Source organism: Cimex lectularius, unplaced genomic scaffold, assembly GCF_000648675.2.
Source record: "Cimex lectularius strain Harlan isolate CLEC.00 unplaced genomic scaffold, Clec_2.1 scaffold1, whole genome shotgun sequence".
Classification (NCBI taxonomy): domain Eukaryota; kingdom Metazoa; phylum Arthropoda; class Insecta; order Hemiptera; family Cimicidae; genus Cimex; species Cimex lectularius.
The window spans coordinates 3,320,642-3,338,178 of NW_019392813.1; the positions used below are offsets into that span (position 1 = coordinate 3,320,642).

Consider the following 17,537-nt stretch of genomic DNA (forward strand, 5'->3'; position numbering starts at 1 on the left):
AAACCACTGCAACGCATGTTTTTTCCCCAGACCAGCTTCAAATCGAACGTGCGATATGTGAAAGCATTTTTCAACGCCAGAAAGACTTAATTAAAAGTAACATTGACACTTTAGCACAAAACCTAACAGAACAATTTAAAAAATCTTGGCCCGACTTAGAAGCATCAAATAAATTACCTCAATTCAGCTCGACAATTGCCGAAATAGATCACAAAACATTCTATACAAATTCAAATTTAGATGAAATTATGTCAAGTCCCCCAAATGTACAGAAAAAAATTGAAGACGATTTGCAGACAACAAACCTAAAACTTGCCTTGACTGAAGCAAATTTAGATAAAGATAACATACAAAAAATAATATCATCTTTCAATAAGAAATATAAAGGACACAAACACGATATTGATGAAGAAATGTTTGAAATCGCAGAGAAACCCAATAAAAAAACTCAAAAAGGGATTACTCTTATAGGCTCAACATTTCTAGACAAACCTCAGTCTAGCTACCCAGATTTTACAACCGATTTCGGGTGCATAGCTGAAGATTCAGATACCTCATCCTCAACATCTAATTCGCATAAATCAGATAAAACTAACTGTTCAGGTAAGAAACATTTTCCGAAATATATGTCCAGGCTCTCCCCTCCAATGCCTAGGACTACTGAACTATCCGTTCTCGCTTTCCTGCCTCTAGCATGGAGGGGAGAGCCTGGACATACTTTGTTGTTATAAATTTTATAAAAAGGACCGGAAAAATAATACAAAACCAACCACTGACGATGGCTTACTGCCGAAATGCATTTTCAGAAACTTTTGTTAGTTTGAAGTATTAGCTTCAAGGCTATGCAAGCTACGCAAAGGACGTTTAGGACTTTATGCACTATGCTAATCTCCTCAGAAGTCATGATTTCCTTACCAAACATGTAAAGCCAGCAAGGGTCAGTTTTAACAATTTTTTTTATAGTCGGTTCAATGACACCTATGAGGTTATGAGCCTTCTCGGTCCTTCCTCGGGGAGAAATACATTTTGGCATTCTTCATCACAATTCCTATGTCACTTTTTTTTTAAACTTTAAAAGTGGTATGTCTATTAATTTCCCATCATAAGACCTGTACGAATTTCAGAGATTTGGAGTACTAAATTGGTAAGACTCCGGGCTCCTTTCGCACTTCATCAGTTAGCTCTTTTCCCTTAGCACCCATACTACAAGCACTGGTTCCTTTTAGTGTATTTTTGATCAATTCTTATGCATGGAGTTCAATTTCATGAATTTTTATTGTGAGAATCTCATAGTATTCATCCTAGGGATGGTTTAGATGTTCCTCTTTCCTTCCCAAATTATTTAGTGATCACTGCGACTTTATCGTTTGTATTTAAATACTGATACAAATTTATCCAGGGCTTTGATCTAAGGTAGAATGTTCGGTGTAAACTAGGCTAATTGGTTTGTTGTGGTGAAAAATTGACTCATTGTCACGTAGCCATGGTAAATCGTTGATAAAATATCATCCGTGATATCTCGGTGGTTCGTTTTTAAAAGGACGTCAGCGGTGATTTTTCACGAATTTAGCCGCGGCCTCTTTCTAGAGACGGATTACGATAAGATTTATTGCCATCCCTGGATTGTGTCTGCCATGAAACGGCTTGAAATAAAAATGTCTGATGTCATGGTTTCATTTGAGGACCAAATAACTTTAAGGAGGATTCGCCCGGTCCCATCCGAGCGGAGGAGAAAAGCGCCGATTCGTCAAGCTCAGTTTTTGGGACTCCTTTTGTTTTGCAAAACTATTACGTGCTCAATAAACCACGAAGTCGTCAAAAACAGGGACCGCCAGTTTCTACCATTTTTGAACTAGCCAAGAAGCTATCATGATGTACTTATAATTTTTTTAAAATTTTTTTTCTTCATATTCATTTAATAATCTGGATATTTTAGAAAGTTGATAGAAATTTTTTTTGAAATCTAAAAGTTTGAAGGCTATTGCATAGTTCTTAGTTTTGCTAACAAAACATGAGCACAACGCCAACTGCGGCCCTGGAAGTGTTGTTAAACCTCCCACCACTTCATATTTTAATCCAAGGGGAAGCCAGAGCAGACCAAAGGCTCATAAATGGACAACCATCTGCAAGGATAGGCCATGTAAATAAACAAAGGAGGGAGGAGATATAGGCAGATGCCAATACTAGGCATGCTAACCTATGCCACTAGTCCAAAATACAATTATACTAAAAAGTACAAATACTGATACCAAAACGGGCCAAACGAACACAGCTAAAAGCAAACTTCTACTGGAGCACACACCAAAACCGACAAGAGCAGGGTAGCTGCAGTCTAAGGGATGAACCCAAGACCGAACTGACGGTAAACTTAGGTAAATAAGCTACGGTTTTCCAGTCTGAAATCACAGCGATTAAACACCTCGCCAGAGAAATAAAAAGGCTAGGAATACATTACCGGAATATAGCCATCTCCTCTGACAGTCTGGCACCTCATGTGAGGTGAAGGCAAAGAGTGTTTGGACTGCATGGAGGCCCTGACGGAAGTCAGTGACACTAATGACCTGACCCTGTCATGGGTCCCTGTGCACTCGGGGCATATAAGCAACGAAAAGTTTGACATGTTGGCCAAAGAGGTAACCTACATGGACTCTGGGTCCTGAACCCTACTGTGGCTTAGCATCCTACTACAAACTAGGATCTTTACTGAGTCTAAAACTAATGGAACTACACCACAGGTATGAGGCACGCCACGAAATTCATAGAAGAACCCGGATCGTATCTGATGAGCGAAAAATGAGGTCGTCCCAAATGCTTATTCCATAAACTATGTTAAATACATCATTGCGAGGTGAAGGAAAAGAGTGTTTGGAACTGCATGGAGGCGCTGACGGAAATCAGTATCACTAAAGACCTGGCATGTCCCTGGGCACTCGTCGTACAGAGGCAACGAAAAGGTTGACATGTTGGCCAAAGAGGTAACCTACATGGACTATCTGGGTCCTGAACCCTACTGTGGCTTAGCATACTGCCACAAAGAGGATATGCATTAAAATGGATCCTTAATGAGTCCAAAATTTGGTGGAACAATACCAGAGGTATGAGGCACGCAAAGAGATTCAAATAAGGACCATCCGCAAAACTTACAAAAGAATTACTGGAAGGCAACCACAACCGAACCAGGATTCTGGTTGTGCTCCTGACAGGACCTTGCCACTTAAGAAAGCACATGCACCGGATAGGAGTACAGACAGAAGAAGCACTGTGCAGATACTGCCAGGAAGAGGAGGAGACTTCAGAACACATTTTATGTTTCTGCAAAGGTTTTTGTAGGTGCAGGTTCTTGCAACTAGGACAAGAAAAACCAAGGCCAAAAACAGAAGGCCTTGTAGCCGCCTCTTTTATCCCTATCCCTATCCCTTGCTAAGAATTTTATGAATGAGAATTGCTCAAGTGCTTTGAACACATTTAAAACGGTAAAAAGGAAGAAACGATTCAAGAGGCACAGTTTTAAAAACGGGATTGACATGAAAGTCCTTTTTTTCTTTTTTCCAGCCGTCAGGCCGTCGACGCGGGGAAGCGCGTCCTTGTGGTGAAAAAATCTGTGCCGAAGAACATCTACCGACCTTGCTAAATTATATCCTTTTGTTGCGGAGTGAAAAACTATTCCGGGAACGTCAGAGTGTAGTAGGTCTTCTATTACCAATCCCGGTCTGGTTATTGCCCGATCGAGATGATTTCAAACTGTTAAAAAAAAATAAGTGAGGCTAATAACCAAGCTAGCGGCTTATATTATTGTTTCCTCTTGTTAAGAATGCTTCTTTCGCTTGATCAAAAAGGGTTTCTTTTTACACGTCATAAAATTCTGCATTTCTTCATCATAAAGATAAAATTTTGAACATTCCTATCTTATTTAAAAAGATGGAAATAAATACACACCCAGAAGTTATCATCTGGGCTAGTTTTAAGCCTCCAATTGTCTAAATAAATGTATTTTACCTAAAGAAAATGTCCACTTATTATATATTATAAATTACATGTTATTAAACCGTTACGGAGACATATGATGGATTTATCGTTGGAAACAGCGACAATTGGCGGACCAAAATGAACGATATAATTGGTGACACATGAAATGGCCACGGAGAGCTTAGTGAAGTATACTTCATTTTGCTTATTACATTTTATTAGATTTCGTGGTCCGCTTGACCAAATAAATTCTTTTCAATTATTTAAGGTTTTCGTTGAGATAAATATCCATTTGTCGCAGAGAATCAAATAGATTACATGACATTTGAAAAATGGCAAAAAGGAGGGAAAATTCAAAAGGTGGGGTTGAGATAGGAAGTTGGTGTCCGAGTGGATCGAAGTCACGTTGGCTCAAGTGGTAGAGCAGCGGCGTATTTAGCCAAAGGTCGTGGGTTCGAATCCCGCTTGTGACACTGACTTTTTTATCTCAACCAAAACCTTAATCAATTGAAAATGATTTATTTGCTCAAACCACGGACCACGAAACCTAATAAAATTAGAATTTTGGCTGAACCCTTCAGTTCAAGAAAGAAGGCTCCATTCACTATGGTTTTGTTTAAGGTACGGTAATAATAATCGTAGTGATTGTACAATGTAAGCTAATTTTGTAATATAGTTAAATTAAGAAGTTTTCTATAAACGCTAGCAAATGAGCGGATAAAGGAAGTTTCAGGATGGCTAATAAAAAACTAGATATAGGACTATAAACTATACGAAGGAAGAACAATAGCCATATTTGATGGACGCTGTGCATACTTTTCTTTAGTTCACATCAAAAAACAAAAATTCTATATAGTTTAATATTATTATTAGTCAAAAGCGCAAGACAGTATGTTATAACGTTTTCCGATCTTCATGAATATGGAGGGAATATCTCAAAGGTAGTTATTTCTGACCATCCGTTGAACGTTACGTGATCCACCCCTAGGGGCGAATAGAATAATCCGATCCGGCCTGAGAAGGTCACTGGGCCAAAAAAAAGACAGGTCGCCCCCGGACGGTAGATCACACTGACCCAGATTCCCGGGGTGCCAAGGGGCCAGGAAAGTATCCACAAATTATCTCCTGCGTCCTGTGCACGCCATTTCGAAAACTAACGGTTAAACGGAGGAATGATTCGATTTTGGGATTTGTCTTTATTTTTGGTTTATTCAAAACGAGGCATCCGCGCTGGATCTATTTTTCTAATAACATCTCCTTAAAGTCGTGGTTATTTTAATTTTTTCTATTTTCTAGTCTAGGATCATGGGGGTTCTTTCTAGACAATTTTCTATTATTATTTCTATTATTTAAATATTACTTTAATAAGAAAATAAATAAGGTTTTAGATTAATAATGAACCAGTCTTATATTAGGTTGACTAATTTGGTCCTCATTTTAAAAAGGATTAAAATATAAATCCTGTTTTGCAAAATTTGCTCTAAGTCGTAAAACGATTTACAATTTTTAACATTGGCCATGAACTTTAATTGTTATGCAAAGTATGGTTGAGTTGAAAAATTGATTTTACGAGCGGGACTCGAACCCACGACCTCCGGAATAGTACTGATCCAGAGGTCGTGGTTTCGAGCCCCGCTCGTGACACTAATTTTTTAACTCGACCATACCTTGCATAATGAAAGTAATTACTTTGGTTAATTAAACCAACTAAAAGCGTATAATAGACTAATAGGCTAAGGATTTTATGACTCATTTAGGCTATAAATAAAAAAAGACTAACCCAGCGAGGCAGATCAAAATTATCTATAACTATCACACTTTAGATTCATTTTTAAAAATTATTTGTGCTCAAACTTTGTCTTTTGTAATTTCTTTTAATAATTGCATCATATGGAAGTTTATAGGGTTTAGAAATTATGGAAGTTTATATGATGTCAATATAACATTTTAACTATCTGTCTAAATTGTTTTTTGATAATTATTCAGAAACGGTCACTAATCACCACACATTGTTTTTTGAGTAAAGTTTTTAGAGGTTTGACACAGCTTGGTACAACAAAGAATATATTTTTCTACGGGCTTTATACAGGTCAGTTAGTACTCATAATAATAATTGCAGGAAATCGGTATTCAAACTCCCGCTATTAGATAATACGAGAAAAGTATTTCTCGCATTAATCGAGCCCATTTAGAAAAGAAAAAAACAAGACTTGCTCTGCATAATAGAAAAAATGAAAAGACAAAGTACATAAATGTCTCCGGCTTCTGAAGTTAACACATCATCCTTCTTGAATGCCGGCCGACGTGAAAGTAAAGCATGCTGACGGCCAGCCCACGTCTACGAGGAAACTAACATCATTTGCCTTTCTAATCATTATGTCTGTTTAGCACTGAATTTTAAAAAAGTGTTCGTTCAACTAAACATACAGTGCAAATTCCTAGTTAGATGTGATTTTTTTTCCACATCCCTGATAACAACCAAGAGAACATTATCTGCATAAGTTGGCCGATAAATTAACAAAATTTTTGAATTAAATCCATTTTATTTAGTGGTCTGATTGATCAAATTACTTCTTTCAATTAATTATTCTTTGTATGAAAGGTCTTGGTTGAAATGAAAAAGTCACGAGCGGGATTCGAACCCACGACCTTCGGCTCAATACGCCGCTGCTCTTATCACTTGAGCTATCGTGACTTCGATCCACTCAGACACCAACACCCCATCTCAACCTAAAACCTTTTTCATATGTCGCCGAGAATCGAATCCTGTTTACGCGACATTTGAAAAATAGCAAAAAGTAGGAAAAATTCGAAAGGTTGTACGTCGAGGTCGTGGGAACGACGAAGAATTCCGCTCGTGACACTAACTTTTTCATTTCAACCAAAACCTTGCACCCTTAGGTATGTCGGGGAAGGAAGAGGGTTAAAAAAATCGAAGTCTTTCAATGCTGGCTAGATATGGCATGAGACCAAATTGAAGATTCTGCTGAAACTCGAATCGTTATAGTATCATCAACATTTTTGTCCACTGGTTTTTTTGTTTAACTAGGCCTTTCTTTTAAAAAAATAGCCGAATCAACAGGTCAAATTTTATAGATATTTTATCCAGAACGTTTTAAATTCCAATAGTGTTTTTCAAGTCAAGAAGTTGAAAATGCGTGTGTATAGTCGATTTACGACCACTGACCCAAAAAAACTCGTTTAATACGCCAACGCATTACGATCATTTATTTATCACACATGTCTCCGTTATGCGTGTAATTTTTTTGTCTCACCGTCCCTTATATAGGTTGTTGTTCCGAGCAGGAGTTATTACCAAAATAAAAAGTTGTTCTCTATTTATGGTTTCAAAACACGAATACGAGCTCATAATGTAAACCGTAAAATGTCGGGGGCACTTCGAGGACTGGATCAACAGATCGTTCATGCTCTGACTTTACGCTCGGCACGTGGTCTCCAGAACGGGATCGTTAATCCCGATGAGAATGTGAAGCTTGTTTCCAAATCTACGGATTCTACAACCCATAAAAAACGGGATGATACGAAGCAGAACGGAATTCGTTATCCTGATTAATCCGATTAACGTGTCCGTGGCCTCCGTGAAGATGTAATCCGTCCTAATCGGGATTTACGGGATTATTCAATATTGTTAGATATTTATTATACTAGGCTTTATTTAGGCCAATTTTAGGTGTAAATGGAGAATAGTGAACGCCCGTTAATCATGATCAAGTCTACACAGAGACCGCGGAATTTCTTTCTGGCACCTTGGATACACAAATAAAAATAACTCATCTGTGTTTGCTGATTTCGGTTCTAATGTTACAAATTACTTTGAATACTACTTTACTACTCCTTTGCTATAGGAAAAAATGGTTCAATGGATATCAATACATGAATATTTAAGAGAAAATAAGGGGACCGCGGTAGCCTAGTGGTTAGCATGAGAGACTCTCACGCCGCGGTCGTGGGTTCGATTCCCACCGTCGCCTCTGGTCCTTTTTTCCCGATAACCCCCAATTTGGACAACATATATAAGAATTCGTCATGGCTAATATGCAAGAACATAAGGCCAAAAAAAACACGAGTAATGGTAAACTAATGAAAAAAGTAATTAATTAAAGCCTGAATTAAGTGAAGAAAAAACACAACATATATGCTTATCCGTTTCTGTTGTATTAAGTTGTAAAATGTAAACAGAGATAACCCAGGAGTACCCCACTCCTTTGGGATTCTTTTGTAGAGTCAGTTTTAATAAATGCAGGTTCGAGACAAGTATATGAATTGTCCCCATAATAAAACATGGCGCAGTCGATAATGAGAAATCACATGTGAGGACTATCAGTGATACGCGCTGTTAGTAAGTTTGGAAGTACTGAATCTATAGTTCAAATCTCCCTGGCCCGACTTCTCTCACTTTACTGGCCTGTAAGAATCTTTTCTGCCTCTCGCCATCCTCACGACGATCTTTTAATTTTTGCGAAGTCGAAGGAGGAACATAATAACATTTTAAAAAGAGTAATTAAAAGAGCGAGAGAAAATAATATAAAATTTAACAAAACAAAAATTCAATTTAGAGTGAATGAAGTAACATATTTTGGCCATATTTTTAATGAAGAGGGAATCAGACCGAGTAATGATCATATTCAAACCATTCAGTGCATTAGGGAGCCTAAAAACGTTAAAGAACTTCAAAAAGTATTAGGGATGATTACCTAGTCAGAAAATTTATTCCGAATTTGGCGAGTCTAACTAGGCCTCTCAGAGATTTACTGAAAAAGGATACACTTTGGCAGTGGTTGCCGGTGCACACGGAAGCACTCAATAATATTAAAAAATTAATATTAAATACACCAACATTAAAAAATTTTGAGGAAAAAACCCGGTAACAATACAATGTGACGCTTCACAATTAGGTTGCTGCCTAATGCAATCTGGGAAGCCGATATATTATGCATCAAAAGCTTTGTCTGATGCAGAAACCAAATTCTCACAAATAGAAAAAGAACTTTTGGCGATTGTTTTCGCAGTTAAAAAATTCCATCATTATATCTTTGGTAAAAAAGTCACAGAAATTTGGACTGATCATAAACCGCTTGTTGCTTTACTGGAAAAATCCATAACTATTGTACTATCCCGTCCCCTCGTCTTCAACGTATGAGACTGAAGCTAATAAAATATAAAATTCGATTAAAATTTGTACCAGGAAAATACATCTATGTATCTGACATGTTATCGCGTTTCAGCTTACAACATCCGGAAGCTGATGAAGATTTTATAAATGAGTTAGTACACACACTCACTGTAAAAACAGATATTGGCTTCACAAACAAAAAAATGAAAGAAGATGTGGATGCAACAGACAATGATAAATTTTAGTAAAAGTAAAAGAATCCCAAAGGAGTGGGGAACTCTCGGGGTTATCTCTGTTTACATTTTACAACTTAATACACCTTCCCCTTTTACAATTTTAGATACATTTGTTTAAATAATTTTATCATTAATAATTTTACCAACAAAATTAACAATTATACAAACTTCTCATATATTGCGGTATATTTTCTTAAGAGCTGAGAAGTGCTGAACCTATAGTTGGGCCGTTTCAGATCTCCCTGGCCTGACTTCTCTCACTTTACTGGCCTGTAAGAATCTTTTCTGCCTCTCGCCATCCTCAGAGTTTCTGTGCTATTTCGTCAATCGTGTCCTTTTCATAGGTTGCTCCATAGGTTGCTTTTCATAGGTTCATAGGTCCTCCTATAGGTTCTTAAGAGCTGAGGAGCCATGAACCTATAGTTGGGCCGTTTCAGATCAACCTGGCCCGACTTCTTTCACTTTATTGACCTGCCAAAATAGTTTCTGCTTCTCGACGTCTTCAGAGGGGTGTTTCCTTCCTATTTGTCTCCCAAATCCTTTCTATACAGTTGTGAGATATTGAGTTTTTCGAAGTGGCGAGTCTGTAATGAGGCCGTTGTTAGTTCATCCTGGTCCGCCTGTCCTGTACGTTTTGATTTGTCAGAATCTTTTCGGCTTCTCGCCATCCTCAGAGTTTCTGTGCTATTTCGCCAATCATGTCCTTTTCATAGATTGCGGTATATTTTCTTAAGAGCTGAAGAGCCATGAACCTATTGTTGGGCCGTTTCAGATCAACCTGGCCCGACTTTTCTTACTTTATTGGCCTGTCAGAATCTTTTCTGCTTCTCGCCATCCTCAGAGTTTCAGCAGTTGTGAGATATTGAATTTTTTAAGGGGCGAGTCTGAAGTGGGGTCGTGTCGGTTCACCTTGGTCCGCCTGTCCTGTACGTTTTGATTTGTCAGACGCGTTTCTGCTTCTCGCCATCTTCAGAGGTGGGTTATGTTATTTTACCGATCATTCCTTTTCATACAATTGGGAAATTTCTTCTTGAGTTAGACGAAGTGATGAACCTGTAATTGGACTGTTTTAGGTCATATGGGTCCGCTTATGTTCGCTCTTTTGGCCTGTCAAAACAGATTCTGCTTGTCACCATCTTCAGACGTTGATTTGTGTACTACGTTTCCAGTCGAGTTCTTTTATGTATTTGTTAGATATATTCTTGATATGTGAGATGTAGTGGGACCATTTCTTGCCGTCTTGGTCCGCCTTTTCTATTCTAAATTGTCAGATACATTTCGGACTTCTCGCCGTCTTCAGTAGTTCGTTTGGGTATTATTTTGCCAGTTGTATCGGTTTTATACAATCGTGATTTTTTTTTGCGAAGTAGTGATCCTTTAATTGGACTGCGTTTTGGTCTCTCAGACGAGTTTCGGCTTCTCGCCGTCTTCAGTAGGGTTGGGTGTTATTTTCCTAATCGTGTCCTTTCTTACAGAGACAGGAGATTTCTTCTTGATTTAGGCAAAGTGATAAATGTAGTTGGGCCGTTTCAAATCAGCCTTGTCTCTTAATCTTCGCTGTTTTGGTCTTTCCGACACGTTTCTTCTTCTCGCCATGTTCATTGGTGGGTTTCTGTGCTATTTTGCTATTTTTCCAACCTTCTCCTAGTTGTACAATCGTGAGAACTTTCCTTGAGTTCAAAGATGTAATGAACCAGTAGCATGGACGTTTCCAGTTATCCTGGTCCGCCAATTCTCGCTATTTTGGCCTGTTAGACGTGTTTCTGCTTCTTGCCATCTTCACTAGTGGGTTTTTGTGCTTTCTTTTCAGTCGTTTCTTTTTTGCACAATTACGAGATTTCTTCTTAAGAACTAGGAAGTCACGACCTTTGGCTTACTAGCTATAGGTCGTCCTGGTCCATCTATCCTCGCTTTTTTGGTCTCTCAGACTTTTGCTTTATTTCCTTATTAGAGATAGATTTAGCTGAATTAAAAATGCTTTGAAATGATCGATCGAAGATGACATGAAGCCAAACTTTACGCGAGAATTGACGGAATCAGTGAAGTGATTATCTTAATATGTGCTCGTCCATTCGTAGACCAACTTAGGAAATAAAAGTGATACAGTTTTGTTCCCCCCTTCACAAACAATAATTGCAACCGTTGTGCAAAACCGGTGGAAAGGGCGATTCGCAATAAAGCAAATTGCTAATCCTCTTTGTCTTGGATTAAGAGAGAGTATGAAATCCCGGGGTTCGTGCAGGAAAAATCGTCTGATAGACGGTGTCTCCCGTCCCGGTTGCGGTGAGCCAGCAAGGTCAGGGCGTCTTCTCCCTCGCCCAGCGGATCCCCGGGAGTCGGTGCCTAATTCATTCCGATCCGGTTTCTCTTTCAAGAGATTTACAAGCGTCTCCGGTAATAAAACCATTGTCCGAATGTAATCCACGGCGTATCGACCACCGGCAAATTTAAGGGACTTTCTAGCGAAAGGGAAAAACACACGTGTGCCGCCGTCCCTCACTGGGAGACATCGGCCTGGTCTCATATTACATCCGACGTATGAATATATATTTCCCGGTTGGCATTTCGTTGTCCTGTTTCAGCTGTTTTTTTATGCCGAATGGATTATAATGCGTAGCATAAACTGTTAAACTTACAACATTATACATATAATCCAGGAATGCATGGTAAAAATTATGGTTTATGCTCCGGAACGATTATCAATTCTGTGAGCCTTGGGAATTTTTAAAGCCCTAAGGACTAAAACAAAGCAATTTCTGTCATTTGCAAAAGTACTGAAATACCCTGAAGCTTCGGAAGGACATAAATACTGTTTTACACTGGGTTTGGATCAGCGTGAAAAATTTGTTTCTATGGAACTTCATGGAAAATTGAGTAGTATGGCGAAAGAGCGAGTATGCTATCCTTGTTCAATACGGAGTTACGATAGTTATTGTGTTTTTTGAAAAAATCGCGTTTTGCCAAGTTTTACTTAATTTATTCGAAGTTTTATCTGTTTTTTTTTCGGAAAGAGCGATAAATTTCCTGTAGGTCTACACCATTTTCATTTCTTTGCGACACGCTTAAATGTCATTAATAACAGAGAAAATGTAAAATTGATCAAAAATCCGAAATTTTCCAAGGAATTCCAAAATTTGCCACTCTTTTAAAAATAATCTTAGACTATGTCGATCCACACAAAAATTTCTTCATTTAATAAATTTTCTAATAATTATTTGGAAGTCGTGAGGTGCGGTCTGGTATGACGTTTTAGAAAAACATTTTCTTTTCGTGCCAACGTTTTGATCTTTATTGAGATCATCTTCAGGGCCACGACACACAAGAATGACACATCTACACGGAAAACAAACACTTTGAGCCCTGAAGATGATCTCAATAAAGATCGAAACATTGTCACGATAAAGAAAATGTTTTTATAAAATCTACGTCACACCAGACCGCATCTCACGACTTCAAAATAATCATCAAGTAACGGTCAATAAGCACCACACTTTTCTACTAATGTATGAGTTACTGTGAAAGGTTGATATGAACAGGATGTTTGAATTTAACCAAAAATTCCGAATACATCTGGGCACCAAAAAGGAATGGGAAGGAAAGGGAAATAACTCCTTTAAAAATGGCACCATCCTTTGGTACACAGATGGATCTAGAATACAAGAAGGTACGGGAGCAGGACCCGGCACCAAATACTCAGAACCCATGGGAAAACACACCAGTATCTTCGAAGTTGAGATTCACGCAATTGAAAGATGTATCCAATTCAATCTAAGTAAAGGATACAAAAACAAGAATATAGCCATCAAAGCACTAAGCTCAAATACCATTAGTTCAAGGATGGTGCTGAACTGCAAAACCAAACTAAATATATTAGGTATGCAGAATAAAGTCAGCCTCTGCTGGGTCCCAGGACACATGGGGGTAGAAGGCAACGAGAAAGCGGACACCCTTGCAAGGAAAGGGGCTGCCACACCGCTGATAGGTCCCGAACCCTTCTGTGGCATAAGAATCCACACTATTAACCTCTCAGAATATCTCAGACAGAAGGACAAAAAGAAAATGAGGGAACTTTGGAATTCACTTATTGGACATAGACAATCCAAGAATCTTCTAACCAATTTTGGTAGGAAAGAAATCACAGAAAGTGTCAAAGGAAGCAGGAACAGACTGCGAATCCTAACAGGACACTGTAGATTAAATGGACACCTAAAGAAAATTGGAACAATCCAAGATGGCACATGTAGATGCTGCAAGGAAGCAGAAGAGACACCAACACACTTACTAACAAACTGTGCTACATTAGCCCGCAGGAGGAAATGTTTTGGGATGTATAATGTGGCCATAGAAGATCTTCAACCATTAAAACCGGGCCTATTAATCAAGTTTCTTGATGAAATAGGACTCACCGATGTGCTTTAGGCAGAGAACGGGGGATACAATAGCTCTCAACGGGCGCAGTATACCACAACCTGAAATATCACATCTACATCTACATCTACTGTGAAAGATACTTCTTTGGGAGCTTAAAAAGTAAAAACGTAGTCTCGGTTCAGGAAAGAGGGTGGTAGTAGCTTATCATGTTTCATTGTCATTATAGAAAAAATGAAATGATAAAAAAATAACGTATTGAAAATAAAATCTGTTCGAACAGCCTTCCCCTGCTCCCGATGAGCATGAACTTTGCTTGTTTCCGAACAGCTCCCATAGTAGAGAGAGTTAAGTTTTTGTGCTGCAGCAATTATTCTCTTCAACTCTTCTTTGCTGTTGACCTGTTCCCTATAGACTTCTTGTTTGGGAAAACTCCAAAGGAATAAGTCCGAACGGTTCCCTGAGTGGATAGGGCGAGATGGTATACATTGCAAGTCCTCTGATCTCAACCCTATGGACTTCTGCGTTCCTTAGACAAGGACTGATTAAAGCTTGATTTCTCCTCCCAAGGTATCAGTCACTGTAATGCACGTATCGTTAGAAAGTATATTAATCGTATACATTTTTGAGTGATTCTACATCTAAGATTATTTTTAAAAGAGAGGCAAATTTTTGAACTCTTTTGAAAATTCCGGATTTTTGATAAATTTTACATTTCCTCTGTTCTAAATGACATTTAAGCGTGTCGCAAAGAAATGAAAACATGGTGTAATCTAGGAAATTTATCGCTCTTTCCGAAAAACGAGTTCAAACTGTGAATAATTTAAGTAAAAGTTGGTAAAACCCGATTTAACGACGTAAAGTCCGGTTTTTTCGAAAAACACAAGAACTATCGGAACTCCGTATACAACAGAGATGGCACACCCGCTCTTGCGGCATTCTACTCCATTTTCCATGCAGTCGAACCCCCCCCCCCCAAAAAAAAAAAAAATCACAGTTTTTTTTTGCCTTATGATCTATGCATATTAGCCACTGTGTTAAAACTTGTTTTTTAAAGAAATTAAGAAGAAAATTCCAACGGCAAAGAACAAAAAATAACGCTACCCGCAAAGAAAAATTGAAGTAATTGGTCAAAAAACATAAGATACATTCTTTATGTAAATATGTGTTTTACTCTATCATATTAAAATAATACTAATTTTATTCATTTATTTTTTGTTACAGGAAAAAGGACAATAGAAAAAGAAAGCTGTAAGTACAAAAATTAACTTTTATATATGAAAAATTTGAAATTATCCAATAAATTTTTTTTTGAGTAGACAGCCTTCCTCAGAGTACGAAATATCTTCTCATTGATCGAGACGCGCCTGCATTATTGACAAGACATTTTGTACGATGACGAATGGGCTGCAGTGCAAATAAAATTTGTTGATGAGTATTGGTTCTATTAGAATAAAAGGAAAACTTCAAAGTATTTTCAATCATTAAGCTGCACAGATAACAGTGAGATCTTGCGTGATTAAATCGAGTGGTGACGCTATCCAGTTATAGCACTCCATAAACGAACAACAAGTCTTCAAGGGGTATTCTTTAGAAATGATCAAATGGAAAGTTGTAAGGGTTAGAGTGGGAATGGAAGTTAGTGTGGATTTTTTTTTACTGGGTCTTGGAACGTTTTGAACATGAAAGAAATATTAACTAGTCTTCTGAAGTAAAATTCTATATTTACAAGTCCCCAAGTAAAAAGTCTCCCAGAAGATCTTATAATGCCTATCATTCTTTGAAACTTCCCACAAAAAGCCGTAGCTTTTTGACTAACATTTACAATTCAATCTTACGACCCTCTCATTTTTCCCTACAATGAAAATATTCCATAATCACCCTCATACCTAAACCCTACAAACCTCCGAGCCGCATATCCTCTTCAGACCTATCAACCATCTCCAGTAATGTCCAAAGTCTTGGAAACGTTTAATACCTACCTTAGATAACATAACATCATTATTTCACACTAATTTGGTTTCTGTCCTCATCCTTCCACGATTCGGCAATGTTTCGGGGTTGTTGACATTTCCCTCTGCTTTACAGAACAAAGAGTACTGCCCGGATGCATTCCTGGACATGTCCCAAACTTTTGACAGTCTGGTACCCGGGAGTTTTCTTCGAACTAAAGCAGTTCCTACCCATTCCTTATTACTAAATACTAAAAACCTATTTAAACGCTGCTTCAGAGTGAGATATGGCAACGAGTTTTCAGTCAGACCGATCCAGGCCGGCGTCCCACTAGGGAGCATTCTTGGTCCCATCCTATGTACAATTTACACTGCTGATACGTCCCAACAACCACACAACCTACACGGACGATACTATTTTATTTCTCGACTCCTTCTCAAAGCCACCTCCGATATCCCGAAACATCTTGAGCTCATTGAAGAAGGTTGCTAAACGAGGAAAACGAAGCTGAACGAGGACTAATGCACCCACGTTCACGTTAAACAAACATCCTTGCCCGACTACATACAGTAACCGTAAAGGACTACCGACGTCCACACAAGTAAAATACTTAGAAAATACACTTAGGACTATACCTAGCCAGGAGACTAGAATCCTCTCACAAGAGGACAAGAACTAAACAGACGATTTGGACAACTACGAAGACTTATAGAAGTGAAATCAGGCAAGTAAAGAAAAAACTAACTCTGTACAAAATATTACTTCGACCTGTTTGGACAAACGGAGCGGAACTGTGGGGTACGACCAATCCATCTAATATCCAACGAATCCTTTCCAAACACAAGTCCTCAGAAGAATTCTCCAAACTCCTTACTATGTCTCCAATCTCACTGATCCTTTCCCGCTTCCTCAAGTTTCACTCTAATATTACAATTAATTAAGGTTTTTAGTTGAGATAAAAAAATAAATGGCACGAGCGGGATTCGAACTCACGATCTTCGGCTAAAAACGCTGCTGCTCTACCACTTGAGCTATCGTGACCTCGATCCACTCGGACACTAACTTCCCATCTCAACCCCACCTTTTGAATTTTCCCTCCTTTTTTTTATCTCAACTAAAAACCTTAATTAATTGTAATATATTAATTGGTCAAGCGGACCACGAAATTAGTGAATTTCACTCTAATCTTTCAGCCCATAACCTACTGCTAAAATCCTCTCCATTACTTCCTAACCCAAAAACACTCCACGTCGCCTGAACCCGATGACAAACTGATCCTGTCCTGCTCCGTGTGATCCTCACTCCACGTGTCCTCCGTGTGCAGTACAGGTTAGTTAGTGTTTTTCCATGGATTTTTATATCATTAGAAAAATATGTATAATGCAGTCCTATGAATATAGGAAACAAATAAATATTATTTAAACAATTTTTTTAATACGTGGAGAATATCAAATTCACTAAAGTTATATACACCCGGTTAATTAGCCATTAAAAAATAATTATTGTAATTAATCTGTATAAAACTATTTTTTCAAGCAGAGTTAATGAGATGTGGAAAAGGATTCGTTATAGAGTCATTAGTGTTTTTTAACCCGTTCCGTGATTTCAAGGAACAAAGTCGAGCTTTTTGACAGGATAAGTTAAGTCAAATTCCAGGGGATTGACGTGTTTGCTTTTCAGGGTCGAAAGGTTAACGAATTGGCGAAAGATTACGGTACGGACTCAAGGATTTTCATCAATCAAAGCCGGTCCTTCTTTTATTTAATTTTACCGGAACTCCTGTTCAATTTTTACCGTTTTTCAATTTCAGCTTAAATTCGAGTCGATTTATCAGGGATGTTTTCACGAGCGTGCGCGCCGTCGTAAACTTACAGCCGAAG

At 38.2% G+C, this 17,537-nt stretch overlaps 1 protein-coding gene across 1 annotated transcript in view; it reads left to right on the forward strand.

The window, feature by feature from the left end:
* The window catches only part of LOC106663840, a 128,381-nt gene that overhangs the window by 67,231 nt on the left and 43,613 nt on the right, over window positions 1–17,537 (forward strand). Inside the window, exon 3 of the mRNA XM_014388995.2 lies at window positions 14,929–14,955. The gene's annotated coding sequence lies outside the window, so the exon portion shown is untranslated. The remainder of the gene's footprint in view (window positions 1–14,928; window positions 14,956–17,537) is intronic.